The following is a 14,327-nucleotide window of genomic DNA, read 5'->3' on the forward strand; positions in this document are numbered from 1 at the left end:
AGGCTCCGGGCCATGGATCATCACTGGAGGCTTCGTGCCATGGATCATCACTGGAGGCTTCGTGCCATGGATCATCACTGGAGGCTTCGGACCATGGCTCATCACTGGAGGCTTCGGACCATGGCTCATCACTGGAGGCTTCTTTCGCGGAGCCGAAACGGGTCTCACCGGACTGAGGAGACGTTCTGACAGCCTGGTACATGGAGCAGGCACAGGGCGTACCAGGCTGAATAGACTCACTGGAGGGAGAGTGCGAGGAGCAGGCACAGGGCGTACTGGGCTGTGGAGGCACACTGGAGGGAGAGTGTGAGGAGCAGGCATATGCTCACCATGATACGCACGGGGAGTTGGCTCAGGTCTCAACCCTGACTCCACCAATCTACCCGTGTGCCCCCCCCCAAAAAAAGTTGGGGGCTGCCTCTCGTGCTTCCCCGGCAGGCTTCTGTATCTTTCCAATACTTGCCCCCAAGTCCAATCTATCCTCTCTCGCAACTCCTCCAGAGACCAGGAATCCATCTCCTCCAGGGCACGCTGCTTGATCCAGTTGTGGTGGGTAGTTCTGTAACGATCGTTGTAGAGAGGGGACCAAGATGCAGCGTGGTACGTGTTCATGATGTTTTATTTAAATCAAACAAACACTCAAACAAAAATACCAAAATGAAACGAAAGCGCACAGTTCTGTCAGGTACAGCTACAAAACAAAAAACAACTATCCACAAACACAGGTGGGAAAAGGCTGCCTAAGTATGATTCCTAATCAGAGACAACGATAGACAGCTGCCTCTGATTAGGAACCATACTCGGGACAAAACAAAGAAATACAAAACATGGAATGCCCACCCCACACCCTGACCTAACAAAATAGAGAAATAAACCGTCTCTCTCAGGTCAGGGTGTGACAGTCTGCAATGTATTCGCCCTGAAATGCAACCCCTGTTAAGGCTTGTTTTAAGCTGCATTGACTGCTACTGTATTAAAATTGTTGAGATTAAATGTCTTAGTCATGTGTAATAATTTCTTGACATTTGCTGTCATGTACACCTTGACCACGGCTATCTACAGTACACCTGGCAGTTTTTGAGTTTTGGAAGGGGAGGGATTTTTCGGCCATACGTTGCACGAGACTTGCAAAGAAAGGAGGGAGGGGTGTTACCAAAGATGGTCCTTCCTGGTTCCACCACTAGTCCAACATCTCAATCCCCCACAACCAACACCAGTAACTGTCCAGAGGCCAGCACTCACGCAATAATTGGTTCTGTTGCCGAGATGAAGCCAAAGAGAACCAGCCACTATCATCACATACACATCTGAGTGACATTGTGGCTAACATGATAAAGCTTCTTTCACATTACACCATTTTCAATATCCTTAAAATCACCTTATGTTCTTGACTGTCATGCCTAATGGCTGTACAAAGAAATGACACGTCAGTACTGGCTTTAAAGCTTGCTTCACATCACATGGTTTACAAAATCCTACAGTTGTATTACGTTTCACACCATGCGAGTCTTGAAAGGATTGTACGTGTCCCGTCATGTCTAATCTGTAATGAATTATACCAGACAAGCTGACTCAATTGAACCTAAGGTCAGTTCGTAACGGGTTGTAAGAATAACAAAAGTGAGGAGAAAATAAAACTTGGAGGACTCTCTGAGGCTGAGTGAGAGGGTTGGGTGAGAGAGCACTGAGAAGGGCAAGTTGCTTCCTGTGTCTGTGAGGTCAGGGGCCGTACGCCTCTCAGAGAAGGAGTGCTGATCTACGATCAGTTTGGCCTTTTAGATCATAATGAATAAGATTATATGGACAAGGGATCCTAGATCAGCCCCTGAGCTCCGTACTGCTCAATCCACCAATCACAACCAGCAGAGAGAGTGGGAGGAGGAGACAAAACAAAGATGAATGATACAGCTACAGTATCAATCCTAAATACCATGCTAGCCTTTTCATGCAAGTGATATTCTTTCTGTTTCATTAAGTACGTTGTTCACCTAGAAAAACTGGTTTGAGAGACTCAGTCAAGCATAACCGACACACATTGATAACGTGTAGGAACACCATAGGCCGTAGGTTAATAGAGAGAAAGGACTATATGTAGGGTTCTGTCTGGTATGTTGTTCTACCATAAGACTAAACACACTGGCCACGTCCAACTCCCCATAGTAACTAGTAGGCTGATGGATATGCTAAAAATATGTTTTATAATATGTGACATTTCTACTATTGAGTCATAATCATTTCAGTTTTTAATCTGGTGTTCTTCACTACATGCTATTGAGGAAGAGAATTGTCACTTCAGACCCAGATGATAATCAGCTGAAAGTAAGATAAGTGGATAGACTGTAGAAGACAAATTCTCAGTATGGGTGAGTCTAGTATTTGTTGCTTATTGCATCCATTTTTACTAGACTGTACATTGTAAATAGCATCGTTGTCACAAGTGTCAAATGGAGTAGACCAAGGCGCAGCGTGTTTAGTGTTCATCTCGAAGTTTAATGAAGAAATAGAACACTTTACAGAAAGAAACAAAATGACAGCCAACAGTTCCGTCAGGTTTACAAACTACTAAAACGGAAAACAACAACCCACACATGAAAAACAGGCTGCCTAAGTATGGCTTCCATTCAGAGACAATGATAGACAGCTGCCTCTGATTGGAAACCATACCAGGCCAAAACATAGAAAACAAAACTTAGAAATAGAAAACTAGAAAACCCCCACATAGAAACAGAAAACCCCAAACCACCCAAAACAACCACCTGTCACACCCTGACCACTCCATAAAGGAAAAAAATGACCTCTTACCAGGGTCAGGACGTGACAATCGTAATAACCAGACAGATAAACATGTAGCGTAATATTAATGTAAGAGATCCGGCCGGCTCGCCAGACTACATTCTAAATAGTATGTAGTATGATTAGAACACAGTAGTTTTAGTCAGTAGTAGTCAAGACAGATGTCAGACACAGTCTAGGTGGTTTGTCTAAGAGGCAGGTTGACAATAAACATCAAATAGTACAACAATCAAGGATATATTTTGGTCATTGACCTTTTTTTAATTGATCTGATAAAGGGGTTTCATATTCATATGACTGTCTCACACCTGCAAATGGGCCACACACTTATTTAGGAGTTGGATTCTGGGGAAACAAATGTTTTAAATAGATGGTTGACAGATGCTTCGGTTTAGGTAGGCTGCAGTGACATGGAGCATTGTTCACAGTTACCAGAAGAGGGAAGCATTTCACTTAATCAGCTAAAGGCATGATTGACAGAGAAAGTTTAGGCTATGGTTATTCAAATCCAGTCTCACACAGTAGGGGTCAGTTCAGTGATTGCCTAAATTCAACACACCTGTTCTTCCAGGTCGGATAAATTCAAAACATAACGTGCCTGCGCCCCTCCAGGACCACGGTTGCCTACAAATTGCAGTACTTCCCAACCCTCTCCTCTGGGTTCACCAGACAGGCACACCTGTATCAAATAGTTAAGGGGTTGATTGTTACTAGACTGAATCAGGTGTGTCAGATTAGGACCACTGAAAACCAAACACACACTAATTTACCCAGAGGCCTTTAGTTACCTGACACAGCTCATTCTGCACAGCAGCCAGTAGAGGGCAGTATTTAACTCCACAAGCTAAAGGAATGATTGGCAGACTAAGCTCTGACAAGACAAACCTTTCTGCGGCACTCCAGGACCAGGGTTTTCTACTACACTGTAGGTGCAGTACTTTCCAACCCTCTCCACTGGGTTCACCAGACAGGCACACCTGCATAAATTAGTCAAGATGGTTAGTAGACTGAATCAGGTGTGCCAGTTTAGTGCTAAAACCAAAATGGGAAATGTCTGATGGTCCCTGAGAAGAGGGTTGGGAGACCCTGGACTGGGGGCCTCAATCTCCACTGTACTGCTGCTTTCCATTATTCTGGGTGATTGATTGATTAAGAGGTTAAAGCGATCCAGCAAACCTCTACAGATATGTTTGCTGGATTAGGTGCTACAGTATCTATATAGTGGCTGGACTCCAGCATAAACTTTACACAGTCAGCAGCTATGTTCCCAAACAGTAAGGCCACCTCCAATTAGTCTCAATCTGTTCCCTTCCTTTACTTGTCTCCTTTACTTGTCTCCTTTGCTTTGTTGCCATCAAAGATCTGAAAGACCTCACCATATGAATGCAATGTGATGGAATGCTATCAACCTACCAGGCCTCACACATCTCAGTCATAACAAAGGAACGGAAACAGCCATAACCAGCAGTATTAGAATATTGGGATACCGTATAAAATCATACCTTGGACACTGGCATGAGAGAACACTTAAAACCAAACACACACTAATTTACCCAGAGGCCTTTAGTTATTTGACACGTTTCGTTCTGCACGGCAGCCAGAAGAGGGCAGTATTGAACTCCACAAGCTGTAGGTGCAGTACTTTCCAACCCTCTCCAATGGGACCACCAGACAGGCACACCTGCATCAAATAGTCAAGGGGTTGATTGTTAGTAGAATGAATCAGGTTTGCCAGATTAGGTCTCAAACAAAAATGTGAAACGTCTGGTGGTCCCTGAGAAGAGGGTTGGGAAACCATGGACTGGGGGCCTCAAGCTTCACTTTAGTGCTGCTTTCCATTATTCTGGGTGATTGATTTATTAGTGGTATATTGGCTATTAGTATTCCAGACCAGAATCAGTCCCTGGTTAGAGGAGAAGGATGATGATGAGGTTTCAGAGTCTTTCTGTACTGTTACTATGGGAACCTTTATTCAGTATCAGCAGTGGTGTTGCTGGTGTTGGTCATGTTCACACATAGATCAGCATCAAATAGGTGTGAACAAACAATTCTCACAAGTCATTTGTGGTTGTATGTGTACGTGTGTGGGGGTTTCTGTGTGTGTGTGTGTGTGTGTGTGTGTGTGTGTGTGTGTGTGTGTGTGTGGGTGTGTGTGTGTGTGTGTGCGCGCATGTGTGCGTGCATGTGTTCACTGTGCTATGGTGTTTGAGGGGTACTTGTATCTGTATTTGCCTGTTCTCAGCAAGAGAGGAGGGACTGTGAAAATAACCACAAGAGCACTGTTATAACAAGTCCCCCTGAAAGTTTAACATTTGAAAGCTGATTCTGTATCTTAAAAGACTATTCATCTCCATTACAAGTTACCATTGGACCAGTACATTTTGATATCATGGCAAGGCACAAGATCCTAACCTTTACTGTGATGTATTTCGTCCAGGCTTGGATTTTGGGTGTGGACTCCAAGGTGGTAAGCTACTACACTATTTTGAGAGAGAGAGAGAGTCAAAGAGGAAAATAACAGGCTAAATTTTAGTATGGACAAAGTTAAGTGTCACGGGACTCGTCTGAAGGTAACAGATACCGATTTTAAAAAATGAATCGAAGTATGAAGGTAGTTTTGTGCCTACCCCCCAAAAGGCGTTATGTATGTGTAAAGAAATATATATATACATTTCCTGAGTTTTCTTATATCTCCTAGCTTTAGGACAGACTCTTCAAAACCTTGTTTTTTCTGATTCATTTTTTGACTGTCCTTTCTGCCATTGATGAATGTCTTATCCAATGTGTTTCTATGGAGTTAGAAGGAAAGGCCAAAAACATTACATTTTTCATCAAATTATTATTATTAATTATAATAAATGATGCATAGTATGACCATCTTAAAACAATTCCATGTCAACTCAGCACCTCCCACCCACCCCAACATCTTAAACTCTAAATATATAACTAACAGACTTACAGCTGTCTCTCATCATAATAATATTATCTGCATTTTCTTGTTTCACACCTGTTTCTCTTTTTCTCTCTTCCGTTCACTAAAGGTTCGTCTCCCTCTGCATGATCCAAAATCCAACTTCCCCTTAAACATGGCTCCAGACTCTGTTGATGACTCCTACAAGGGCTGTGAGGATAAGATGCTCAGGAAGGTGCTAGACCTTTACCTGCCAAAAGAGAGACGAGAGAACAAAGATTTCAACCAGGCATGGACCGCTGCTGAGGACCATTACAAAATAAAAGGAAAATTGTCTAAAAACTATTCCCTGGCAATCCAGGTGTATGTGAATGCAACATCCAACATTTACAAGTCATTCAACGCTGCCACTCGTACCCAAAAGGAGAGCTACAAAACTGCGTTCAAGTACCACTCCCTGCACTTCTTTTTGACCAATGCCTGACGAATGCTGAACAAGAACAAGAACAACAAGAACAAGACTTTCCAAACCTTCCGTGGATCTAAAGACTCTTTCGAGGGTGTCCAATATGATGAAATGCGATTCGGACAGTTCACGTCGAGCTCTTTAGACAAGAATATCACTAAACACTTTGGAAATCGCTCCTGTTTTGAGATCACCACCTACCTTGGTGCCCCACTGGGGGTGTACGCATCTCAGATGGCTCATGAGAAGGAGGTGCTGATTCCCCCCTACGAGGTGTTCAAAATTACAGAGGTGCTGAAGAGAACAGACAAGAAAGACCTCTGGTGTGACGTCGTTTACAAACTGGAGAGTACTAAGAAAGAAAAAAGTTACCTGAATTGCCGTTTGTTTAATAAACCACTCCAAGGAGAATAAAATCAAAACAGCAACACAGCTTTTCAGCATTCTGTCAAATTATGACATTTTGTGTTGTATTGTAGATTGTATTGTAACCCTTGGCTTCCCCATCCATTGTTGCTCCCTCCCACAAATGCAGGAAATATGATTGTCAGATCTGTCCTGTTATAAATGTTGGCCACATTGTTTGCTTAGATTGTTAACATTTCTTCTGCCAGTGAATTGGCATTTGTTGTCATGTGCACTGCAGCTTTTGTTAAAACCAATAAAGAAAAGCATTCAGCAATATGACATCTCCTGTCCTGTTTATCCACTTTCTGTACATCTGTTATAAAGATATCAATTTCAGCTCACTTGAAGATTTTTTTTCCCAGTTTTATAATTAGAAGTGGCTACAAAGATATTTAGATTTAAACAAAGATTGTGTTAGGTTTCGTTCCTTACGTCCTTCCTTGTCAATCATTGGTTCATTGGTGAAATTAGCATTATGACAATATCTTTAATTAAATAATTCAAAAACCTTTATTAATGCAATTGCAGACAGAAGTTGACAAACAGGAACATAGCACGCATGTTGCTGAGTAAGTTCTGCATCCAACAAAAGGTCTCCAGTTGTTTTATTAAACCCTAAGTCGCGCCCTGGTGATGTCACTGCTTACATCATCATCCTCTACTCCTGGGACCAAAAACCAGCCTACAAAGCTGTATAAACAGGGCCTTTATTGTTAGCTAAACACTTAGCAGTAAATGTGTCCTCCCCCAAAGTTGATTTATTGTGGAATGTTTGCCTAGTCTTATCTCCTTCACTCCCCTGCAGAGTTCTGTCTAAGTCACACATTTCTAAGAGGGGCTCTTTCTAAAGAGGCAGAAAGAGAGAGAAAACAAAAATACAACTGTAGAACAATACTAAACTTCTACAATGAATATATATATTGTTAATCTGTAGTCTAAAACCCTATAAATGTAAGGAGGGAGGGGTCTTATAACCCCTCCCCTTCTATTAATAAAACATAAGCATAATCCATTTTTCAAATACATCAAACATTTTGGTACAACCCTTTTCAGGACCCCTAGGTGAACCCGACAATTCAAAGATTTCGACAAAGATAAATAAATACTTGAGAAATAAATTACACTTATTAATGGCTTTGAAATAAACTTGATGCAGGGAGGGATGGAGAGCAGTAGCAGGGTTAGTAGTTTCCTGTGTCTGTGAGGTCAGAGCTCAGTAGTGCTCAATCTATCAGCCACAACGAGGAGAGAGCTGTCTCATTCCAGGCCAACTATATTGCAGTTGAGTTGCACGCAGCAACCAATGGGCAATAGATTCCTATACCACATGATATGGTTAACGGATGTGTTAAAAACCTGAGCTCAGCACTGCTCAATCTATCAAGCTCAATGAGGAGAGAGCGGTCTCGTTGCAAGCCAACTATTTTGCAGTCAGGCTGCACACAGCAACCAATGGGCATTGGTTTGCTATATCATTTGAACTGGTTCGATGATATGTTAAACACCTATCCAGCAGTTGTGAGATCTGGAAGGCAACTTCAATGTAGTCAGCCTGAAACATGTCCAACGTCATGAGTGGGGTTGGAAGAGAGATGGGAAGGGACTCAGTTATCAAGAAGCTTTCAACAGCCATCATGTTGACTACCAGAGACAACAGAGGCCATAGGGTGGCAGTGAACTGTCATAACTATGTACTGACTAAACTGGTGCTTTGACACTACTATAAAACACAATATATTTATGAGATGGGAATGATAATGAATATCTTATACAGTAATGATAACACCTGCACAGTTACTGAATGACATTTATCGTAGTCAGGTTGTTTGTGTTGTGGTTGTGGGTTGCACTAAACTCAGTGTGATGATGACTATGTCACACCTTCAAGAGGGCCTCAAACTTTAGTGTGGGTTCTGAGTTGAAAATACCAGAAAAAGATACCTGTTAGTTGGAAACAGCTAGCCTGAGTCCCAGATATGTGTGTGCTGTCTTGCCACCTCCAATGTTATTGTCACACCCTGATCTGTCTGTCTTTGTGATTGTCTCCACCCCCCTCCAGTTGTCGCCCATCTACCCCATTATCCCCTGTGTATTTATACCTGTGATCTCTGTTTGTCCATTACCAGTTTGTTTTGTTCATCATACCTACCAGCGGTTTTCCCCTTGCACCTGTCTTGTCTATAGGTCCTGTATTTCAATTTTTTACCAGTTTTGACCTTTCTGCCTGCCCCTGAATCTGCCTGCCGTCCTGTACCTTTGCCCCACTACTCTGGATTACCGACCTCTGCCTGACCAGACCCTGAGCCTGCCTGTCGTCCTGTAACTTTGCCTGCCCGTGTTCGATTTAATAAACTTTTGTTACTTCGACACTGTCTGTACCTGGGTCTTAACTTCAAACGTGATAGTTATTGTTTGGTGTGAAAATAGCATACAATTGTCAAGACAGCACAAACAGGTCTGTGACTGAGGTTAGGAAAGAGCTAAACAGCAGTGAGAAGTCATGCATAAAGTCACCCTGATGACTGACTGACTGGTATCATTACATATTTAGCTATTGTGATATATTTTAATAAACAATGAAGATGTTCTATTTTATTATATTCTGTTCTATTCAAAATGTTAAAAATAAACTGTGGTGTCAAGTTGCCAAATGGAGCAAAATCAATCTTGAGAAGCAGCTGTTTTTCATTCAGCAGAGCATCAGCTACAGGCTACTTAATGCTCTGTATTATGTCCATCTTTTCTGTATATCACTAATCCTTCCACAACCCCCACCAATGTACCAGAAGGAAAGTTCAGATTACTCTATTTCTCTTATAATGATCCAGTTAAACCTGTAATGGTTAGTGTTTTCCTCTTTACATTGTTGACATGTCTTGATCATTTCATGAGATAATATAAATGAATACATTCATATTCACCATTATACTACTGATTCCGTCCCACCAATGTCCAACGAGAAGTAATCTGGAACCATGACACTCCTTTCCATTGTAATGATCCTGTTAAAAAAGTTTAACCTGCATTGTTTGCTCAGATTAAGATCAAGATTGAATTTCTGGAAGTTGTATAGAAATTTGTTGAAATGTAATCTAATGGAAATTTGTGATATGTTGACATTTGTTAGCATGTGCACTGTGTTCCCACCACCCCATCGATATTGTGTTTATATTCACCATTATGTTACTGATTCCCTCCATCAATATTGTGTTTACGTTCACCATTGTATTACTGATTCCCTCCACCCCATCAATATTGTGTTTATATTCACCATCATGTTACTGATTCCCTCCACCCCATCAATCTTGTGTTTACGTTCACCATTATGTTACTGATTCCCTCCATCAATATTGTGTTTATATTCACCATTATGTTACTGATTCCCTCCACCTCCATCAATATTGTGTTTATATTCAAAATTATGTTACTGATTCCCTCCATCAATATTGTGTTTATATTCAAAATTATGTTACTGATTCCCTCCATCAATATTGTGTTTATATTCACCATTATGTTACTGATTCCCTCCATCAATATTGTGTTTATATTCACCATTATGTTACTGATTCCCTCCTGTCATGTAGAGTAGGCCAGAAGGCTAAACTGAAAAACCTAACCTCAAATAAAAAGATGGCGGAGCCACAAAAGTACTTCTCTGTATGGGTGTTTATTTGCATAGTGAATCTGAAAGAAAAACAACAGTACTGCCATCAAAAGTGAGTGTTTAAAAAAAAGAAACATAATCCAAAACAAGAAACACTAAAAACGCACAGACAGGAAACTGAAAGAATAACACCTGGGGAAGGAACCAAAGGAGTGACATATATAGGGAAGGGAATCAGGGAAGTGATGGAGTCCAGGTGAGTCTGACGACGCGCAGGTGCGCGTAACGATGGTGACAGGCGTGCGCCATAATGAGCAGCCTGGTGACCTAGAGGCCGGAGAGGGAGCACACGTGACAGTACCCCCTCCCTGATGCGCGGCTCCAGCCACAGGACGCCTACCAAAATGACAATCCTGGGGATCAGGAGCGGACCGGTCACCTCTGCTGAGGCGCAGGAAACCTGTCAATCTGGCTGAGATGCTGGAGCATGGTGCCCTAGAGCGCCGGAGAGAGAGCATACATGATGGGACATTGTACCTTTGCAATCCGTTTCTCATGATGCAATATACCAATATATCACATTTACAAAATCCCATCCCTACTGACATGGTGTCTTCCAATATGCCCATTCACATGAACGAGCCATTCGGAACAGGCACTACAAAGCCAGGCCGATTGCCGTAGCTCTGGTCCTTATCCCAGCATACCCGGAAGCTACAGAGACGGAGAGAGAGGAAACAGAACCAAACAACACGCTCATCAATAACATTGATAAATAATGTCACGTTCATTAGAATGATCGGACCAAGGCACAGCGTGAGTCGCGTTCCACATCATTTATTATAAAGTGAAACGTAATGCAAATACAAAACAAATAAAGAATAGACAAGCCATGAATACAATGCAACTATACATAAACAATATCCCATAACCCCCAAGTGAAAAACAAGCTACTTAAGTATGAACCCCAACTAGAGACAATGATTACCAGCTGCCTCTAATTGGGAATCATACCAATCACCAAACATAGAAAAACTAAACTAGAACCCCACATAGAAAATAACAACTGGAAAAACCCCTGTCATGCACTGACCTACACAGGCTACTATAGAAAATAAAAGCTTTCTATCGTCAGGACGTGACAAATACAATAAACGTTGCTTATATTAAACATGAACGCTTGTCTGTATATTCTTTATACCATAAACTGTTACTGACGGGAGGTAAGAATAAAGTGTGTAAATGTATGTACTAACATAGCGAAGTTAACTTGTGTGTCGATTACAGTGTTGCCAGCTTGGTGACTTTGTCGCTATATTTAGCGAGCATTCAGACCCCTCTAGCAACACATTTTCAAAAAAGCGACTAGCGACACATCTAGTGACTTTTTCTGGTGTTATTGGAGACTTTTGGAGACTCTGACGTGAAAGCACCTATCGTTCTTACTCTTCTCAACGAGCAGCGGGTGCTGCCCCCGTCCCAAAGCACTCACAGGTGGCCCAGTCCTCGCACAGCAGTCACTCCCAGCTGCAGTCAGAGCAGAAGATGTTCACCCCTCCAGACTGCAGTCGCACATGCGGTAAGCTGGTAAGCCGCCTCTGGCTGATCCCGCCCTGGCTTACATTCAAAAACACAATTAACCTGAATTAGGGCCAGACTAGTTACCATAATTTTCTCACATTGTCATTGACAGTTGATTGTGTACAAAAAAAATGTAAAAAATGTTATGGTTAAAAACATTCATGTTTTACTGTGACTTGTTGTAGGCTCCTAAGTGGACCATAAGGTTAACCAAACCAAATTAAGAAAACTAAACAAAAAAATAATAATTAAGTAACTCCGCCAGAGTGTCTCTTTATGGTCACTTTTGCCGGTCCCAAGCCCGGATAAAGGTGGAGGGCTGCAGCGGTACGCAGCCCATCTGTAAATAGCCCATCCAACTAACTACCTATCTCATCCCCATATTGTTTTCATTTACTTTTTTTGCTCTTTTGTACACCAGTATTTCTACTTGCACATCATCATCTGCACATCTATTACTCCAGTGTTAATTTGCTTAATTGTAATTACTTCGCTACTATGGCCTCTTTATTGTCTTACCTCCTTACTCAATTTGCACACACTGTATATAGATTTTTCTATTGTATTATTGACTGTGCTTTTGTTTATCCCACTTGTAACTCTGTGTTGTTTTTTTGTCGCACTGCTTTGCTTTATCTTGGCCAGGTCGCAGTTGTAAATGAGAACTTGTTATCAACTGGCCTACCTGGTTAAATAACTGTGTCATAGGCGTCGTAAGGATAGGACCAAGGCGCAGTGGGTAAACTGCTCATCTTCTTAATTTATTTAAAGAAAACACTTAAACAAAATAAACAAACGACGAAAACAGTTCCATAAGGCTCCCAGGCTATACAGAAAATAACCACCCACAAAACACAAGTGAAACAAACACAACTAAATATGGCCTCCAATTAGAGACAACGACAACCAGCTGCCTCTAATTGGAGGTCATTGCTAAAACCCCCAACATAGAAATAGAAAACTAGATTTAAACATAGAAATAGAAAACATAGAACCTAAACCAAAAACACCAAAACAAACACCCCCTGCCACGCCCTGACCAAACTACAATGACAAATAACCCCTTTTACTGGTCAGGACATGACAGTACCCCCCCCCCCAAAAAAGGTGCAGACCCCGAATGCACCTCAAAAACAAAAACCCCACAAAAACAACCCCAAACTTAAAGGGAGGGAAGGGAGGGTGGCCACCGTCAACGACGGCCCCCTTCCCAATCCTCCCACTATGGAGGTGGCTCTGGCTCTGGGCATAGCTCCCGTTCAGAAGACTCTGGGCTGCGCGGTGTCGCTGGAGACTCTGGGCTGAGGAGCGTCGCTGGAGGCCCAGGGCTGACACACACTGTCCTGGCTGGATGGTCACTGTAGCCCGGCACGGGCGGAGCACTGGCACAGGGTGAACTGGGCTGTGCTGGGGAATGAGGGCTGCCGTGTGTAGAGCTGGCGCAAGGTAAACTGGGCTGAGGAGACGCACTGGAGACCAGATCCGTTGTGCCGGCGCACTTCTTCCTGGCTGCCGGCCAACTCTCGCCCGGTAACGCTGCGGAGCCCTTACTGGCCGCACCGGACTGTGCGTGCATATGGGCGACACCGTGCGCATTTCTGCGTAACAAGGTGCTTGCTTGATCCGTCGCTCCCCATAATAAGCATGGGGAGTTGGCTCAGGTCTCCACTCTGACTCTGCCCAACTCCCCGTGTTCCCCCCCAAATTGTTTTTGGGGGGGATGCCTCTCGGCCTCATATAGCTCCCTTAATTTCCTCTCCCAGAAACGTCGTTCTGCCTCCCACGTCCATCCTTCTCCTCGGTGCTACAATCCCCGCTGCTTGGTCCTTGTTTGGTGGGTGGTTATGTCATAGGCGTCGTAAGGATAGGACCAAGGCGCAGCGGGTAAAGTGCTCATCTTCTTAATTTATTTAAAGAAAACACTTAAACAAAATAAACAAACGAAGAAAACCGTTCCATAAGGCTCCCAGGCTATACAGAAAATAACCACCCACAAAACACAAGTGAAACAAACACAACTAAATATGGCCTCCAATTAGAGACAACAACAACCAGCTGCCTCTAATTGGAGGTCATTGCCAAAACCCCAACATAGAAATAGAAAACTAGATTTAAACATAGAAATAGAAAACATAGAACCTAAACCAAAAACAACAAATACCCCTAGAACCAAAAAACCCAAAACACACAAAACAAACACCCCCTGCCACGCCCTGACCAAACTACAATGACAAATAACCCCTTTTACTGGTCAGGACGTGACAAACTGTGAAAAAAAAATGTAATAAAAAAATTAACATACATACATACATACATACATACATACATACATACATACATACATACATACATACATACATACATACATACATACATACATACTGTATGCGCCTACAGTAGAAACGACAACATGATATACAGATATAAGGAACTTACTTTGATAGGAACGCATACATGTCCAAAGTTATTATTTGTAAGGAAAACAACGAGAAAGGCAAAGCGAGCGCCAGCAAGAAAATGTTTAAATTCTTGCAAGGCTGCGCAAATATAGGCATACTTGATCT

General features: G+C 42.5%; 1 pseudogene across 1 annotated transcript; it reads left to right on the forward strand.

The window, feature by feature from the left end:
- The first annotated feature begins 5,098 nt into the window (after positions 1 to 5,098).
- On the forward strand, positions 5,099 to 6,854 carry LOC106602239 (ecto-ADP-ribosyltransferase 5-like; annotated as a pseudogene). Its single transcript, XR_014392091.1, has 2 exons — positions 5,099 to 5,260; positions 5,835 to 6,854. The product of XR_014392091.1 is annotated as an ecto-ADP-ribosyltransferase 5-like (transcript).
- Positions 6,855 to 14,327: the final 7,473 nt, after the last annotated feature.

Source organism: Salmo salar, chromosome 04, assembly GCF_965601325.2.
Source record: "Salmo salar chromosome 04, fSalSal1, whole genome shotgun sequence".
NCBI classification, from domain to species: domain Eukaryota; kingdom Metazoa; phylum Chordata; class Actinopteri; order Salmoniformes; family Salmonidae; genus Salmo; species Salmo salar.